The following is a 16,242-nucleotide window of genomic DNA, read 5'->3' as shown; positions in this document are numbered from 1 at the left end:
TTTCCTGATGTCAAACATAAATCTCTCTTTCTGCAATTATGCTGAATTTATCTCTTGAAGATAAACTACTGTGTTCAGCAGGAGATGATGTGTGGATGATGATGTGGTGACTTGTGAAAAGACATCATCACTCCTCAATGTGCTACTCTTACAAGACAGGTGGTTTATATTTTCACTAGAGATCATTCAGTTGAAAAGACATATTCATCTGAAGGAAATAGTCCAGATTTCAAAGAAATATAATTTGCTCCTACTGATTTCTTTTTCAGTTATACACAGGATATATTATACAGTATTGTATACAGTAAAATACAAATAAACAATCTCATGGAGGATTTTGTAGGGAATATTATCTGTTCACACAGAATAAAAATTAGGTCTTGAAGGAAAAATGCAAATTTTTCTTTACACATTTAAAAACTTTTTTCCATATGTACTGAACAGCCTACAGAAAAAGTCCCTTATAAGCAGATCCATACTAATAGACAATAAAGACTGGAGTGTTCTCATACATCTGAAAATTTTCAGGGCGTAAGTTCCTTGATTCTTTCAGAATACACCTAGAAAAAATACTCCATTCATAGCATTTGTTGACAAAAAATGATGATTTCCTATTTTAGATAAATAAAAATTTTACATTTCCTAAGGTTAAAGGTTTCTAAACACAGCTGTTTCTGGCATAATCAGAAAAGAAATACATATGGAAGAGACACCAACTAACATATTCTGTTTATTTCTGCTAAGTGAGTAGTTTATCAAAACATCTGACTTCTTTTCTTCAGGAAAAGATGACCACATTTAATTAGTTAAATGCTTTCTGCACAGCTTGTACTTGCTGGATTTTACACCTCTGGATATTGATTTATACCTCTGGCAAATAATGAATGAGAAATGTAGAGAAGAATATACAGGCTAGCAATGTTCATCTGTGGACTGGAAAAGACTTCAAACTTTGGGGACAGAAGGGGACTTAAGTAAGCTTTTACATCAGAAACAGTGAGTTCAATTTGGAAATCAGTCCTCAAAGAAAACAGTAACACAGGTTTGGCTGGGATAGAGAGGATGTGATCAAAGACATCAATATGTGATGGATGTACACTGCAGCAATGACAATCTCATTTTTAATAAGGGTACTGAAGCTGCTGTTGTTGAAGGTCTAAATTCAGTCATTGTCTCAGCAGCCCAAAGGGATGATAGCAGCGTGCAACACTGTGAATACAGTTAAGAAAAATAAAGGAGCTATTACATCCCAGAATCACAGCTACATTTCTGCATTGAGGCAATTTGGCAATTTAGTGACACCAAAAGCTGACAAAGCAGGAGAGGCAACTGACACACACTGACACAGAGAACCATTGGCAGTACAACTGCTCTTGGCAGGGAATGTGTATCCAGATCCAGACCTGCTGCAGTGTAATTGCAACTCCATGGAAATCAAACATTTAAACTGTGCAAATTGGGTCTGAATTCAATCTTTCAGGTTTTATACCAATTTTAAATGAGCCTCCTCATTTTTTTTTCCCCCAGGATAACAGTATTTGGTCTAAGTACTACCAACAGCATGGAAAGATGACAGTAACAGCATCTGGGATTCTTCGTGGTTCTGTGCTGCTCAAGGAAGTGCTCAATTCATAGAATCATAGAATGTTTTGGGTTGGGAAGGACCTTAAAGTTCATGTAGGTCCAACCCCACTTAGCGGGTCTGTCACAGACATCTTTTCATTAAAAATCTTTTCTTAGGATTTTTCCTTCTGAGAAGCTGAGAAGCTTCAGGAACAAAATGTAAACAATGGTTATCTGCTGCTGTGGAATGCAACAGGTGCATCTGTGATTGGTCTCATCTGCTTGTTTGTAATTAATGGCCAATCACAGCAGAGCTGACTCGGACAGAGAGTCTGAGCCAGCTGCCTTTGTTATCATTCTTTTCTATTCTATTCTTAGCTTAGCTAGCCTTCTGAGATGAAACCTTTCCTTCTATTCTTTTTAGTATAGTTTTAATGTAATATATATCATAAATAATAAATCAAGCCTTCTGAACATGGAGTCAACATTCTCATCTCTTCCCTCACCTGAAAACCCCTGTGAACACTGTCACAGAGGTCCATTAGACCAGGCAGCTCAGGGCCCCCTCCAACCTGGCCTTGAACACTTTCCAGAATGGGGCATCCACAGCTTCTTTGGGAAAGATGTTCTTTTGCCTCACCACCCTCATAGTGAAAAATTCCTTCCTCAGAGCTAACCTAAATCTCCCCTCTATCAGTCTGAAGCCATCACCCCATCTCCTGTCCCTTTATGCCCCTGTACAAAGTGCCACCCCAGCTTTCTTGTAGGCTCATTTAGGTACTGGAAGGTGCTCTAAGGCCTCCTTGGAGCCTTCTCTTCTCCAGGGTGAACAACCTCAACTCTCTCAGCTTGTCCTTAAAGGACAGGAGCTCCAGCCCCCAGATCATCAACTGGTGACTCAACAGGTATCATCATTACATTTTTTTCCTAGCTAAAATAAAAATTCCTAGGGATTCAGCTTTCACAGTAATCTACAAGGAGCTCCATAAAACAGGAATGTGTTGTGGGTTAATTTTCCACATGGAATATTTCACACAGCTTTTTACCTAGAGAAATAATCTTCAAAGGAAAAGCAAACTAATGACTGAAGATGCTGGCTGACAAGGACAGGTTTGTAAAAACAAACTGGTTTTAATTGAAAAGATTTATATTAACCATTTAGTTAACACTGACTCAAAATACAATACATGGGTGCCCCCTCATGATAATCTAGTCATGCCTTTTCCCCTGCAATCCTGTCCATGAAATTCTATGGTGTTCAAGAATTTTAGCAGAGTCAGAGGCCAGAGAGCAATTAAAATTAATAACTAGTCACTTTCTGTGAAGAAGGTTATATAGGAATATGCTTGCTGTCATAAGTGCTAATTTATCACTTACATGACACCTAGGGTATGCTAAATCATGAAAACACTGCACTAGAGTTAAAACATATTTTTTTTCTTCCTTTTCTTCACTCCTTCAACTAAGATATACGATGTTACTACTGAAAACCCATTCATATTTGGAACCAGATCAAGTCTGAAATACATTTAATATATTCTATCTGAGGAAAAAAAAAACTAAATAAGAAACCTATGCAGCCACGGTATAACTTAAACCAAGGCAAAATGTTACGAAATAAGAATTGTGACATCCCACACAGATGTAAATGAATAATTACACAAGAACATAGAGTGTACAACAGACTGCAGAGGATGCAAGAAATATTCCCATTTTACTCGGATCAATATTTAACTGTCACTAAATCCACCTAAGTACAATTTCTGTATCCTTGGTTTTAGTTAAGGGTCTGTGTGTGTATGAAAATATCTCACATGTACTCACTGCTCCTATGCACATCAAACAAAATAGGGAGACTTACAGGTGCATCAAGAGTCCTGCAGGAATGTTTGTGAAAAATTATCTTTATGAAACTAGAGCTTTTTATTTTTAACATGTTTTCTGGTGTTTTCCAGCACATATTCCTGGCCAGGAGTGATTCCCCACCATTTTTGTAGGACCTGGGCTCATTCACTGCAAGTCCATTTTACTGCAGATCACAGTGATTTCTCATCATTATGCATTGCACAGCTACTTTACTGTAATTCATGTCTTTTCAAGTGATTTAGGTATTTTCTGCTTTGATTTCAACTGGTATATTACTTATTTTTGCTCATTATTTCTTACAACATTTTTCACACTTGTAAGTTCTATATTCCTGGGAAACGCCTTTATTAAGGATTTCATAGCACCAAGTTAAGACTGAAATATTCCAATAATATGTTAAGGAATCTTCAACTTGCTACTGTCAAAACGCAGTGCAACTGAAAGCATGTGTTTTCTTTAATCTTCCTAAAATATAGGTAACATAGAGAAATGTTTAAAAACTATGGGAACCATATTTATAACTATAACCATTGCCTAATGTTCCACTGCAATATAGTGATCAAGAAACCCCAAAGATGATGCCTTATCCAAAATATTTATTATCTAAACAATACAGTAGATTAGGAAACAATTCCTCAGCAATTCTGTGAATATCAGAGTCCATTAAGTCTTCTTTCTATTAGAGTTGCACATTATGGCTGACTGGTTTTGATACTCAATAATATTAATGATATACCATAAGTTCACTTTTTATTGGCCACCAAAGAATACCCACGGGAGAAAAAAATTTCAAGGCTGCACCTGTGGAAAAACCCCAAATGAAACTCTTTATGAAGAGTCCACAGAAGAGAGAAACACAGACTAAGACTATAATCTCTGTAATACCTAATACATTGAGTCCCTCAGTTCTCTACAGGGATTTTCTACTATCTAGTAAAAATAAGATCAAACTGCATTCTTTCTTTTCAGATGAATATAAAATAAATTATTTTTTTTTATGTGTGGCCATCTTCTTTGATAAAACTTAAAGATGCTTTAAATCCTTTATTCCAAGTTTTGCCAAAGGCTTAAAATACATTTGTACAATATAATCACAGACATTTTGTTTCAAGAACCCAGTCCTAAAATCAGATGACAGAAGAGCTAACAAGGAGCAGTTGGTTTATTATGTTGAGAGGTGACAAGGCTGGACAAGCAGGCACTTAAATGGATAGAGCTGGAATGAAAGGTCAAATGAGACAGTGAGGTAGGTGGCCAACCTGACACATAAGCACTTAAGAATATCAAAGCAGACAAACACAAAGAGAAAGTAAGAAAGATGAAAAAAAAGTCAGAGAATAGAAAAAGAAATAAATATATAATGGATGAGAATATGAAGATTAAAAACTAGCTTTTTGGGGAGTAAAGATTGACACTACTTAACAACTAGACCCTCTGGAGGATATAATCTCAAATTATTTGCAAGACCGTTCATTCATCTTCACGCAAATTATGTGAAGAAAAAGAGGAGGGCATCTCAGAGGAGATGTTATCCACTCAGTCCTTCCACTTCTCTGAGGAAACAGCATCTGCTCAGCACTTCCAAAGCAAAGAAGTGAAAACTAGATTTATATAACAGCTGCAGATGTAGTCTGCCAGGAAGTCAAAGTAGTTCATTGCTTCTTCAAGATGTGAGTCTAAAAATTCACAGCTCCTGTGATCCACTGGGAGCATGTTGGGGGCTGTAACAAACAGTTTGAAGAACTCTCCTGCGGAGAATAGCAATTGTGGGAGCACAGAGGAATGATGCAAGCAATGGAACCTACAAAAGGAAAAAAATCTTTCTATTTCACATGGCATAAGAGAGGGCAGTTATCAGAGGCTCTGCATGTCATTGATATTCTCCAAGATGGAGCAGAGAGGGCAAAAAGAAAGAATGTTGCACACACAAACTGCAAAAATGAGAAGCTGTTCAGAATAGGTATTTGAACAATGCCAGAAAATAATCTTCAATTAAAGAAGCCTCATGCTCCAGAATTGCTTTGGGAAAGACATCATGGTGAGAGAAGTTAGGGAGCTCTGTGACAGCTGATGAGTAACTATTAATCAGTAAATATAAATAGTCACTGGCACTATAGCTAGTTTGGAAATGTTATAAAAATGTGAATAATTGTAAAGATTACAATTAACCTGATCTAACAATGAAAAGGTCTTGGTTTTATTTAGTAATTTATTGTGAGTTTAATGCTAATTTAAAACCTAAAAATGCAACTGAATTATTTTAATCCATTCCTGACATTGGTTTGATGAGGGCCAGAACATCTCATCAGCTCTTGCAGTCTCCTTGCTATTTCAGAACATTGTGGTGGGTAGTGCTGAACACGATGTAAAAGCAATGCTCTCCATAACTGCCCGTGCCCACCGTGCTCTTCACAGCCACGTCACTGGTGCAAGGCCCACCCTGCACAACTGTGGAAAGGCAGACATCAAGAGAGGAGCACAAGGGCTGCAGCTCTGTTTGCATCACCTACCCCTACAGAGCTGAGATCTCTGTTTCTCTGCTGCACTTTTCCAGAAAAAATGGCATAGTTTGACCTTCCCTATAACAGCAACAATTGAATAGTTCTCTTTTGGTGGCAGGACAAGTACATGATACAGAGGGAAGAGGTAAGGCTGGCATCTCATTTTCAGCTCTTGAAAAGAAATGAACTCTTTCCTTCAAAAGAAAATGTAAATTTTATTTCCAGAAAATAGTCCCACAAGGAGCCTGGGCAGTCAAGTCTGAGGCTTGATTGTGCTTCATGGAAATGGGGAGGGAGGGTATTAGTAGTGCTCCCCTGACTTAAAATTAGATGTGTTTCAGAACAATCCTTTCTTCTTCTAATTTTAAAACTGATTATTTTCCAACAAACTTTGAATTTTTAAATTCTGTACCTGTTTCTAAAATTACTTTGGCTAGATTACATAGCCATGCAAAAGACAGCCCAGAAGACAGGTTATCCTGTATTTCCAACTGGTGGTCTCAATAAGCCTTAACAATATGCACTGATTAATGGTTCCAAGCACCCTGAAACATAAATAGGAACTATTCTTATTTTACAGATGAGGGAACTCAGACACAGAATGGCTCTGTGACTCTGGGGTCAGAGTGCAGCAATGCTATCTATCTCATCTGCCAATCTCTGCTGCCCTTCCCACAGTACATGATCTTCTCTCACAAATGAATAACCAATATTACAACAGGCCACAATTCTAAATTCGCTCTTTCCTTTCCCCAGACAGGGTTTACCTGACTTATTTCCTCTTCTCACTCTCCATTCTGACCTTTTCTGCTTTCCTCTTTTCTTCATCGATGCTTTAAGCTGAGTATATTGTGGGGCTAGCAGAGCTAAAGGAACATGTTATACTCTAGGGTAAGGGCTTTGAATGTTGTGATCATTCCTCTCTGTTTCTGCAAGGGCCTCAGAAGTCTTCAATGTCTTCTGCTGTCATGAGACTTACCCTTGAGTTTAGGAGAAACACTGTTCACAATGTAAAGTAGATGGCAGGAGAGAACATTGAAAATAAGCTGTTCCAGGAAGTGACTAGAAAACAAAGCTTTTAAATTCAATAATGATATTCTGAAACTGACCCAAATTCTGTGGAGGGCCAGCCTACAGAGGGAAGCAAAACTCTTAGATTCCAGGCAACAGGGTAACTATTAGTGAGCAGGTATACCCAAAGACAGAATAGAAATCTCCCCTTTCTAATGCTTGGCAGAAAAGAGCTATTTATTTTTTAGTTGGAAGCTCTGTTCTATGAGGAAATGTTTCTAACTTGAGCACACTTCTGAACAAAATACAAATTTGCTTCTTCAGATATGATCCTGGGAATCTCTCAGCTCCTTTGGCAGGTGCTGAAGCATTCTGTAACAAAGGTGGACAGGCATCACCCCAAATCAGAAGTAGGCATTTTTTACATTTCCATGGAGTGCCTTTTCCCAGAAATCTGTCCATTTATTTGAAATATATTAAGTCCTGTGACTGCTGCATGGTTACTGCCCACCAAAGAAGGTTGACCTATTCTGCTAAGAATGCTCAGGTCTCCCTACAGTACAGTCCTTCCAGTTTCACTGCAAGTTCTCCCACTCATTTCTCATTTTTGTTTTTTTTTTTCAGGGGGCAGAACCAGAGATTATCACCTGCCAGCCCTGAGCCTCAGGCACAAAAGAGCTTCCTATTCTGCTGGATATTGCTTGTATGAACCACGCCTTTCGATGGTTCAGGATGACCCCAGCAATAGCAGAGTAACTGCTAAGAAAGGATGTAAAGAAAAGAAGTTGTGTTGCACTTTTAAAACTCTTTTTCCATTTACACATTTACTTGCTGTGTAGAATTCTGTGAAAGATAAATTTGTGAATGTAAAGACTACAAGAAGCCAATGAAAAATAATATGTAATTAAAAAGAGTTTTGTTTGTTTCAGGATTTCTTTATTGAAAGAGATATCAAACAAGTGTTTCAAGCCAGGGCTATATTAGCACCATAATACTTCAATGTGAAGATTGAGAAAGATAAGCAAATAGAAAACATCTATTTTTTTCCAGAGACTTAAAATGCACATTGCAAAATTATTAAATGGATATGCTGATACTTCTGATTAACTGGATCATTTTGGTTCTATATCTTCTTCATCCTTGATTTTATACTGAGACAATAAAGTACCACACCAATGCACCAGATAACTATATATTGAGTATTAGGAGATATCATGGGTAAAGCATTGAGGGGAGTTACTGGCTTTTCTCAAAACAATCTGGCCATCTATTTATATGTTGGCATTTAAACACTTAACTTTAACCTGTGCTCCAGTTCAATGCTAAATTACATTAATTTGATTGACCAAGATGTTCCTCTTAAAATTTTCACCAGCAGGATTAATACAGTCTACTAGGAAGAACATTACTATTTAAAATCATGATCAGCCTGACAGCAAAGGCCAGAAGTTCATTCTCACACATGGCTGAAAGAGAGACAAAAATAAGCAGACCTCAGGAATAATGATTTCCATTTAGCTAATTAATTAAAACAACACAAGGTAACTTAGGAATAAGAACACCCCTGAGAGATTTTTGGTGGCTTTCAAGATCATGGATACAGTACAAAGTAAAGCCATCTTTTGATGTTAGATGAGTGGAAGCAGCTTCATTGGCGTACTTTTTCTGCTGTTTTGAAGTTAGCACCATGTTCTTATTTGTTCTGTCATAGCACAGTCCTCTCTATTTTTATTTAACCCAAAAGCACTCATAAAACCACAGTATGTTAATATTCATGTTAAATATGAGTGAAAACATAACAAATGGTAGTAAATAATAACTGTTAGAAATTCCAGTATGAATAGGCAATACTACAGGTAGTCTGATCCAAGCAGAGCTGGCATGAATTAAGCTTGCATTTCCTACACTTTCTCACCAGTGTTGCACAGAACACAGGGGCATCATTTCAGCTCAACTCCAGTTGGAGACATTAAAATATTTTAAATTTAGGCTTTAACTGACACTTTCATTGGGCTAATTATATTTTAAACTTCCACCTCAAGTTCCTGCCTCACTGTGCCATCTTCATGAATAGCATAGTCTGTGATACACAAGTGCAGACATACAAGTCTCCTACCTGAAGAGATGGAGTAGGTTAATTTACATATTTATTAAACATTGTAAGTAAAAGCACAAGCTGCAGTACCACCCTGCATTGTGAAGGAGGACTCCAGAAGCAGTTGGGATTACTGCACTGGAAAACACACAGCAGTCGGTCTGCTGACATACATGTGAATAAAGGTAGAGAAATGACACAATGGCCATTTAAGACCAAAAGAATTTGAGAAATACCTTCATTCAGCAGTGCAGCTGTGCTCCACAGGGACACAGAGAACATCCTTGGTCTCTCATTCTCTGCTGGGAGCTCAGGAGAAACAGCACAGTGGCTAGCCAGGAAGGACACTCATCTACCAGCTGGCACCCAGCCACATGAGCAGTAGTGAAGGACTCCAGAGAGCGCCTGGTTCAGTTCTCACTCAGAAAGAGGGTGCTGCTCCAAATTCTAAAACAGAAATTCTCGTTACAAAAAGGAACAAAAGCTCAAAGAAGAGTTTGTTGTTGAAACAATGGGACAAGACTAAAATCAGACTGGTCTCACACCAGCTAATCATAACTTCTTTCCTGTGCAACGATTTCTGGCTGGTGATAGTAAATGAGCTACTTGAAGACAGTCACATCTTGACATCACACAGACGGGGTGATAAAAATTACTGTAACATTAAAGCAGCTCAATTCTAAGTTTGCACCACTTCACCACTCAAATACTTCAGAGAAACATGTCAACATGCTGAATGACAAACAGAAGGCTTCCACTTGCCCTGAGGATCCAATCCTTTCTTGATCTTGAGTTTTGCCAGTATATTTCCAGGGCCTGACTTTCCATCTTAAGATGGCTTTAGCTGCAATTATTTGAGACCTCACCACTCAGGCTCTCCACTTGTATGCAACTGCTCCAGCACAGGAGGCAGCAGATCAAATATGTGGGAATACTTTAGCTGAGGCTGTCCTCCCCTCTCAGCACTACCATGGGTGGAGATCCATTCTCCCACTGCAACTGGAAATGCTGGACACAAGTTCCCACTATGGGAACAAGTCCCACTGACCAGGGCACAAAAGGAACTGCTGGGAGTGCAGCACCTGCTGCTATTGCAGAGACTGCCCAGCATGCTCAAGTCAGGGCTGTGGAAGACCAGCCCTGCCCACTTATTTGCAGGGGTGATTTACCATGATAGGGCCCTGATCTGACTTTCCTGTCCCTTTGTGGGAGATCAGGGCTCCTGTACACGAAGGGAGTGTAAAAATGCAGATAGCTTTTTTGTTCCTAGTCAAAAAGCAAGATGCCACAAAGCTACTCCACAGGAGTCTTCGGTAATCCTGATCTCCATAAGCTAAAGAAGGTATTGCTTTTCTTTATTGCACAACAACATCAGTCAAGCCAGTCTTTACACAGTGCAGACATGATAATGGGAAATATATAGAGGCCTTACCCTATAATTAGGGTGCTTTCAGAAGTGTCCCTGGCTTTCCAGGCAGGCAAATGTAAAAGATTTCGACTCATCACTAGAAGGTGTGATGGCTCTCAGGAAATTTGTAAGATCTTTTTTAAATGCTGATAGGTCCCTTCCTCGATGGGATGTCAGAATTTGAAGAGCCTGATGGGGACTGAAGTGCCAAAATGCTTATAAGCTAGATAAAGCTATTTGTGCAATTGTCACCAGCCCTAAAGGCTATGAAGGAAATCTTTTACTCACCTAATGCCAGGGAAATAAATAGGTTAGTCAGACTGAGGCAATAAGGAGCTGTCCAGGATCTTTTTTCTTAATAACACACTCAGGACAGGCCAATTTAGTCATGTACTTTTTAATTATTATTTTCTATAAAAACATCCATCAGCTTATGAATAATGTCTGCCTCATGTGTATGTTTCTTTGTGACCTCAACTTGGTCAGGTGAATTTGACTTTATCATTATCTTGCCTTCCCTTGGCTGGCATCAATGAGGATATCAGCTCAATTACTACCAGCCTATTCACTTTCTGCTTTCACTCAAACTTTGGTCTTCTGGAGCCAGAGCTTTTATGGAGCCAAAGGTTTCCATTCTAAGCAGTCAGTAGATAGCACTAAGACATATGCTTGTGTGTAGACTTATACATAACTCAATCTGAGATAGTTTAGGAGTGGAATGTCTCTATTTGTAACAGGGAAATGTAATTTTCACTAGGCCTTCAACATTATTCACTATTACAGCTTTCAAAGCAGATTATCACACACCAAGAATGACAACACAATTTTACTGCACCCCGTGAGAAGAAAAGGGGCAGATTTCATACTGAAAGTTTTCAAGAAATGCTGATCTGCCAGGGTTGTATCTGTAGAGCCATGCTCTCCCTAGCTTATGATTTACACACTGTACTGATGAATATACACCACAAAATAATTTTATGGAATTTATAATGTTACTTATAGATCTATTGTTCTCAGGCTTTGGTACAGGTGAAGTCTGTATTTACATTTTACTCTACTGTAGTCAAATATTCAAGACACTGCACTAAAAATGAAATGCATTAAAGCAACTGTAACTACACATATCTATATATCAAGGAGAAATTTACAATTAAAATTTCAAGGGAAAAAATCCTCTTGCTTACAGATAGAATAATGCTTATTTATTGAGGGAAATATCCTTATGAAAGTCAAATTACTTTTGTCCAGTAGCCAAGAACAATTCCACTTGAATTTTTCTCTAATTTTTCTTGTTTTTCCTAAAGCTTTTCAAGTAAAATGAAAACTACAGCAATTAAAAGTTGTGAATACAAGCTGCTTTCCACAAAAAATAAAGTATGGATTTTTTTTACAGCACTGATGCTCATTTGACACACACAGCACTGAATTCATATGAATGACTTCAGGAACTCCAAAGGAGCCACCGTGTTTTTTCCCTTGCATCAATAATCCACACACAAGGAAAGAATTTACAAAACAGAATACAAGAACTGCATGTGAACACATACAAACATATCCACATAACTTTGTGCTTTGAAAACATGCATTTATCTGTTATGTTTTTAAGCACCTACTGCTAATCTGCCCATGAAAAACCAATAGCCAACTGACCATTTGGTTTTCCAGTGAGTAAAATACAACTGTCGAATACAATGTATGCTGAACAGAAGGACATATGGTCTACTTCTTAGGATTATGATGAAGACTAATTAATACAAGCAGTGCTTTAGTTCATGCTAAGTATTTTTCCATATATTTAGATACAACAGTATTCAAAGTTAGAAAGAATCCTAGCTAAACAGCTAACTCATGTGTTAAAAAAAGTCATCAAAATTCTCCTCCTGATTCTATTCAAGCATGCAAGGAATTCAGAGAAGGAAAGATATCCTGAAAAGTCCTGTAAGAATCCCAAGTTCCAGGCTTCAGGACAGGCTGCATTACAGCAGTCTTGAGATTATTGCTGAGCTACAGCAGCCTCCAAAAAGTCATTCTTCAAACAAGAACAACTGAAGCACAGCAGTGTTCTGGCTCTTGCCTTCATTTCTTCCGCCCAGCCCCCTTCCCATCCTTCCTCCACCACATTCCCATGCCAAACTTTCTAAGGTGGCAATACAAAACCAACAGATGGGCTAAACACCAGCTGACAAAGGCACCAGGAGGTGGCTTTCTAATGACTGCTTCCTGTCTGTTGTCATCTTATTGCAGGGGTTCCATACTCTTGTCTCCTTACCACAAAAGTTTCGTACCCTCTTGGTGTTTCTCATGGGCAGCTCTCAGAGCCCTGACTCTTTCTTCTTCACAAAGCTGCCAACTGACTCCAGTTCCCTTCTCAACCAGCCACCTCACTCTTTCATAGCACTCTTCTTCTCATTGCTTACAGCTGTGGCCTATTAAAGTCAGACCTGTTCCTCATCTTTGATAATTGGCCCAGCTGCAACTCCTTAGGGGTAAGATTACTTTCTACACTATCTTTATTTTCTTATATTCTATCCCCCAACAACTGTCCACTGCCACATTGACTTTTTATTATTTCTCAAAAAACTTACCTCCGCTGTTCTTGTAAATTCTTGAGAACATAAATGAAGTAGGGGGCTTTAGTTCTTTAGGGGCTTATTTTTCTTTCATAAACCCCAAAGAGTCCACAGCATCACAATGTAAGAATAATCAAAGTTATGGTGAAGGCACAAGAGGATGAGTTGCAGCTACTGTGGGCTTTCTGTACTCCCTTCTGTAAGTCACTACATCCCTTCTTGGCCCAAGATTTTTGCATCATCATCTGCTTTCCTACAACTCTCTGTTAAAACTGTTAATTATCTTGGGACAAGACACACTAAGTATTTGAGAAAGACCTACCTTACAAGGAGCACTAGTTGTTACTGTGACATTACCCACAAAGAAAAACACAACCATAATTTTATCCCATCCACTTAAAAAAAAAAAAAATATTCATTTCCTGGTTCTGCAGCTTGTCCCCATTTATCTGTAGCACTGTGGTAGGGTGCTGTAGCAGGGGTCCAACAGGGGCTTTAACACAACCTAGAAGGGAACTACACTTAGGACAGAAAGATGCATTTCTAGGTGTCAGTAAACCATGACTTTGTAATTAAAAAAGATCACGTACACAACTGTAAACATTAAGCAGAATTTTCAGTTGAGCTGCTCTTAATCATGAAAAATGTATGCTGGCCTTTTTACCACCTGTCTGCCCTTAAAATGATTGGGGCCAGGAGATCAAAATGCTTCTCACCTGGTTTTGGTCCCATCATTTGCCATCTAAGAGCTTCATATCAATGGAGGAGGCTCAACTCTAAATTCCTAAACCTAGAAAAATATGTTCAGATGTCTGTGCAGTCCAAGGCAGCTGTTCAACCTCTGTGTGCTAACAGAAACTTCATATCTGTGCTCTGACAGAACAGGGAGGGAGACAGATCCAAAAAGACACTGGGCTTCTGCAATAAACACCTACTTCTGAAACAAACATCTAACCATCTACCACCATTTGCAAACAGGGCTTCTAAACAACATAACCCAAAGAACACAAAAGCAACAAAACAGAAACAACAAAGGCAACTGACTGGGAAAATAATGTAGGCCTGAGCCTGAGTGCCCAGGACTTCCTTGGGAAAGCTCTGCAATGCCAGCTGCCCTTCCACAATTTGAGTACACAATAAACTGAGAGAGAAAACACATTCATTATTCTGTACATCAGTTAAAATTACACTGAAGTCGGATTACGAGGGATATGAAAAGTCACAGAGATGTAGATTTGTAACAATGGCTACTAAAATTGGCATTTTTCCCTCTCCTTCAAACTGTACCTTTCAGTGCAGCCTTCTTTCTGTGGATGACAGCACAGAAAGAAAGAATCCTTTCTTTCTGTGAATAACAAACATACCCAAGGAACATACAACCTCATAAGAACAAAGTGTCATCCTTTGAGGCCTGACGTCAAATGCATGAATATTCAATCAAATAAGTATCTGTTATGTCCACACATTGCTGTAGTAAATTAATTTTAATATAGTAAAAAATGCTGGGAAAAAATAAAATCTAGAATAGTTTTTCTGTTAGGCGCCATTAAATGGGCTTTCTTAATTTTCACTTTGTATCCTGAAAGCCACAAAAGCCACACATGTAGTAGCTGATGTGGTGTACAACTCTTGGCCAATCTACTTTCATTCTGTAGATGTACTTTCTTCTAGTACTTTTTTTTGTATGACTGCAAATTTTCACCTGAAATAATTTTAAAGACTTAATTTAATCCTGACTTTTAAAGTTCCAGCAAGCTTTATCTTGAGCATCATCAACAGAATGGGAGGAGGGGAAGGGGAAAAGGCTCTCAGTGCTGACTGATAGATTTTTGATATTGCTGTGCTTCCCTTTTACTAATTATGCCCAGATTGCTCATCATGCCAGATACTGTTTGTGCTAGGAATTTTCTACAGCATACCTCAGGGGCAAATTGCCTGTAGTGGTGAGCTGGGAATTCTCTATAGCCTACTTTAACAAACAAACCTCCAGTATTCCTCCACGTCATATCATTCAACCTTCCTGCCAAATCTTCAGCATTCTTTTCAACAGAGTTAACTTCAACTAACTCCAGTGAAGGATATTCCTTGACACTCCAATTGTTTATTCCCTCTAGAGCATGGTATATGCCCTCTGAGCCCTTGATCTTGCCCAAGCTAAGAAAACACAGTAGTTTTAAGTCGTTAGGCTGTTGATGATGAAAGCTATGCAGGCAAAAGCCCTTGTGCTGGACAGCAACTGTTAGTCTTGAGATTTCATGTAAATTTCACAAACATTTCTAGTAATTGTTAATTTCTTCTCTGCAGAAACCAGTTATCCACCACCTCCACCTCGTCTACTTTTCACAGATAGATAAGATCTTTATATTATAAAGAAACTGGATTTTAATGCCAGGGTGATCAGACTCAAAGATTGGAGTATTTACATTCTCTAAATTGGTGGATTGCTTTGGGCACAGTGTGAGAAGCTGTTCCAGCGCACACCACCACCGTGCATTTGGAACGGGCCAGAAAACAAACTACATCTCCATACCACACCACCTTTCTGTGACACCACAATTGCTATCAATTGTCCCCTTTCCTCCTTAAAATATGTGTGATTTGGTGTGCCGGCTGCTCGCGGAACAGCTAACTCTGGTTTTGATGCCGAATACTTCTATTCGGAGTGGTGAGGCTGTAGGGTGGCCGGTGTTTTTCCAGTTCCCACGTGTGACAAAGTGCCAAGGGCAGCCGTTTGTGGCGGGGTAAGAAACCACCACGGGTCCCGTACCTGCGTGTCCCTGCCCCGACCCGGGGCGCGAGGCACGAGCCGAGCCGTGTGAGGTGTGAGGCCGGCGAGGCCGAGGGCTCTGGAGCCCGCACGCCCCCCCGGCATCGCCGTTGCTTGGCACCGGCCCGGCGAGTCCCGCGGCGGCCCGGAGGCTGGAGCCGCTCGGGAGCTGGCTCAGCTGACGGCTGCAGGTGACGCCGGGCCGGGCGGAGCGGCCATCGAGGGGCGATCCCACCCCCCCGTTCCCGGGCCGCCGCTTTGTCCTTGCCCGGCCCGGAGCAAGCGCGCCCCCGGCCGCGGCGGGAGCGCGCCTGCGCGCGCCCCGGCGGCCGGCAGGCGGGAGCGAGCGCCCCCTCTCCCCTCCCCCGCTCGCCGGGAGCTCCGCCGGCGGCCGCGGGCGGGCGGGGGAGCCCGGGCGGGGCGGGGAGAGCCCGGGGGCGGCCGGGCCCCCTCCCCGCCTC

At 40.0% G+C, this 16,242-nt stretch overlaps 1 long non-coding RNA gene across 1 annotated transcript in view; it reads right to left on the bottom strand.

Annotated features, from left to right (window-relative positions):
* Window positions 1-16,035, bottom strand: part of LOC139593638 (uncharacterized) — a 29,458-nt gene extending 13,423 nt beyond the window's left edge. The window contains exons 1-2 of the long non-coding RNA XR_011680359.1: window positions 15,782-16,035; window positions 9,273-9,483 (exon numbers count right to left, since the gene is read on the bottom strand). This is a non-coding gene — a long non-coding RNA (uncharacterized lncRNA). The remainder of the gene's footprint in view (window positions 1-9,272; window positions 9,484-15,781) is intronic.
* Between the last annotated feature and the right edge of the window lie 207 nt (window positions 16,036-16,242).

The sequence above is a fragment of the Agelaius tricolor genome, unplaced genomic scaffold (genome assembly GCF_023055355.1).
Source record: "Agelaius tricolor isolate 1412-34295 unplaced genomic scaffold, bAgeTri1.0.p SCAF_10, whole genome shotgun sequence".
Classification (NCBI taxonomy): domain Eukaryota; kingdom Metazoa; phylum Chordata; class Aves; order Passeriformes; family Icteridae; genus Agelaius; species Agelaius tricolor.
Note: the sequence above shows the minus strand (reverse complement) of the source record. Positions and strands in the feature narration are given on the sequence as shown.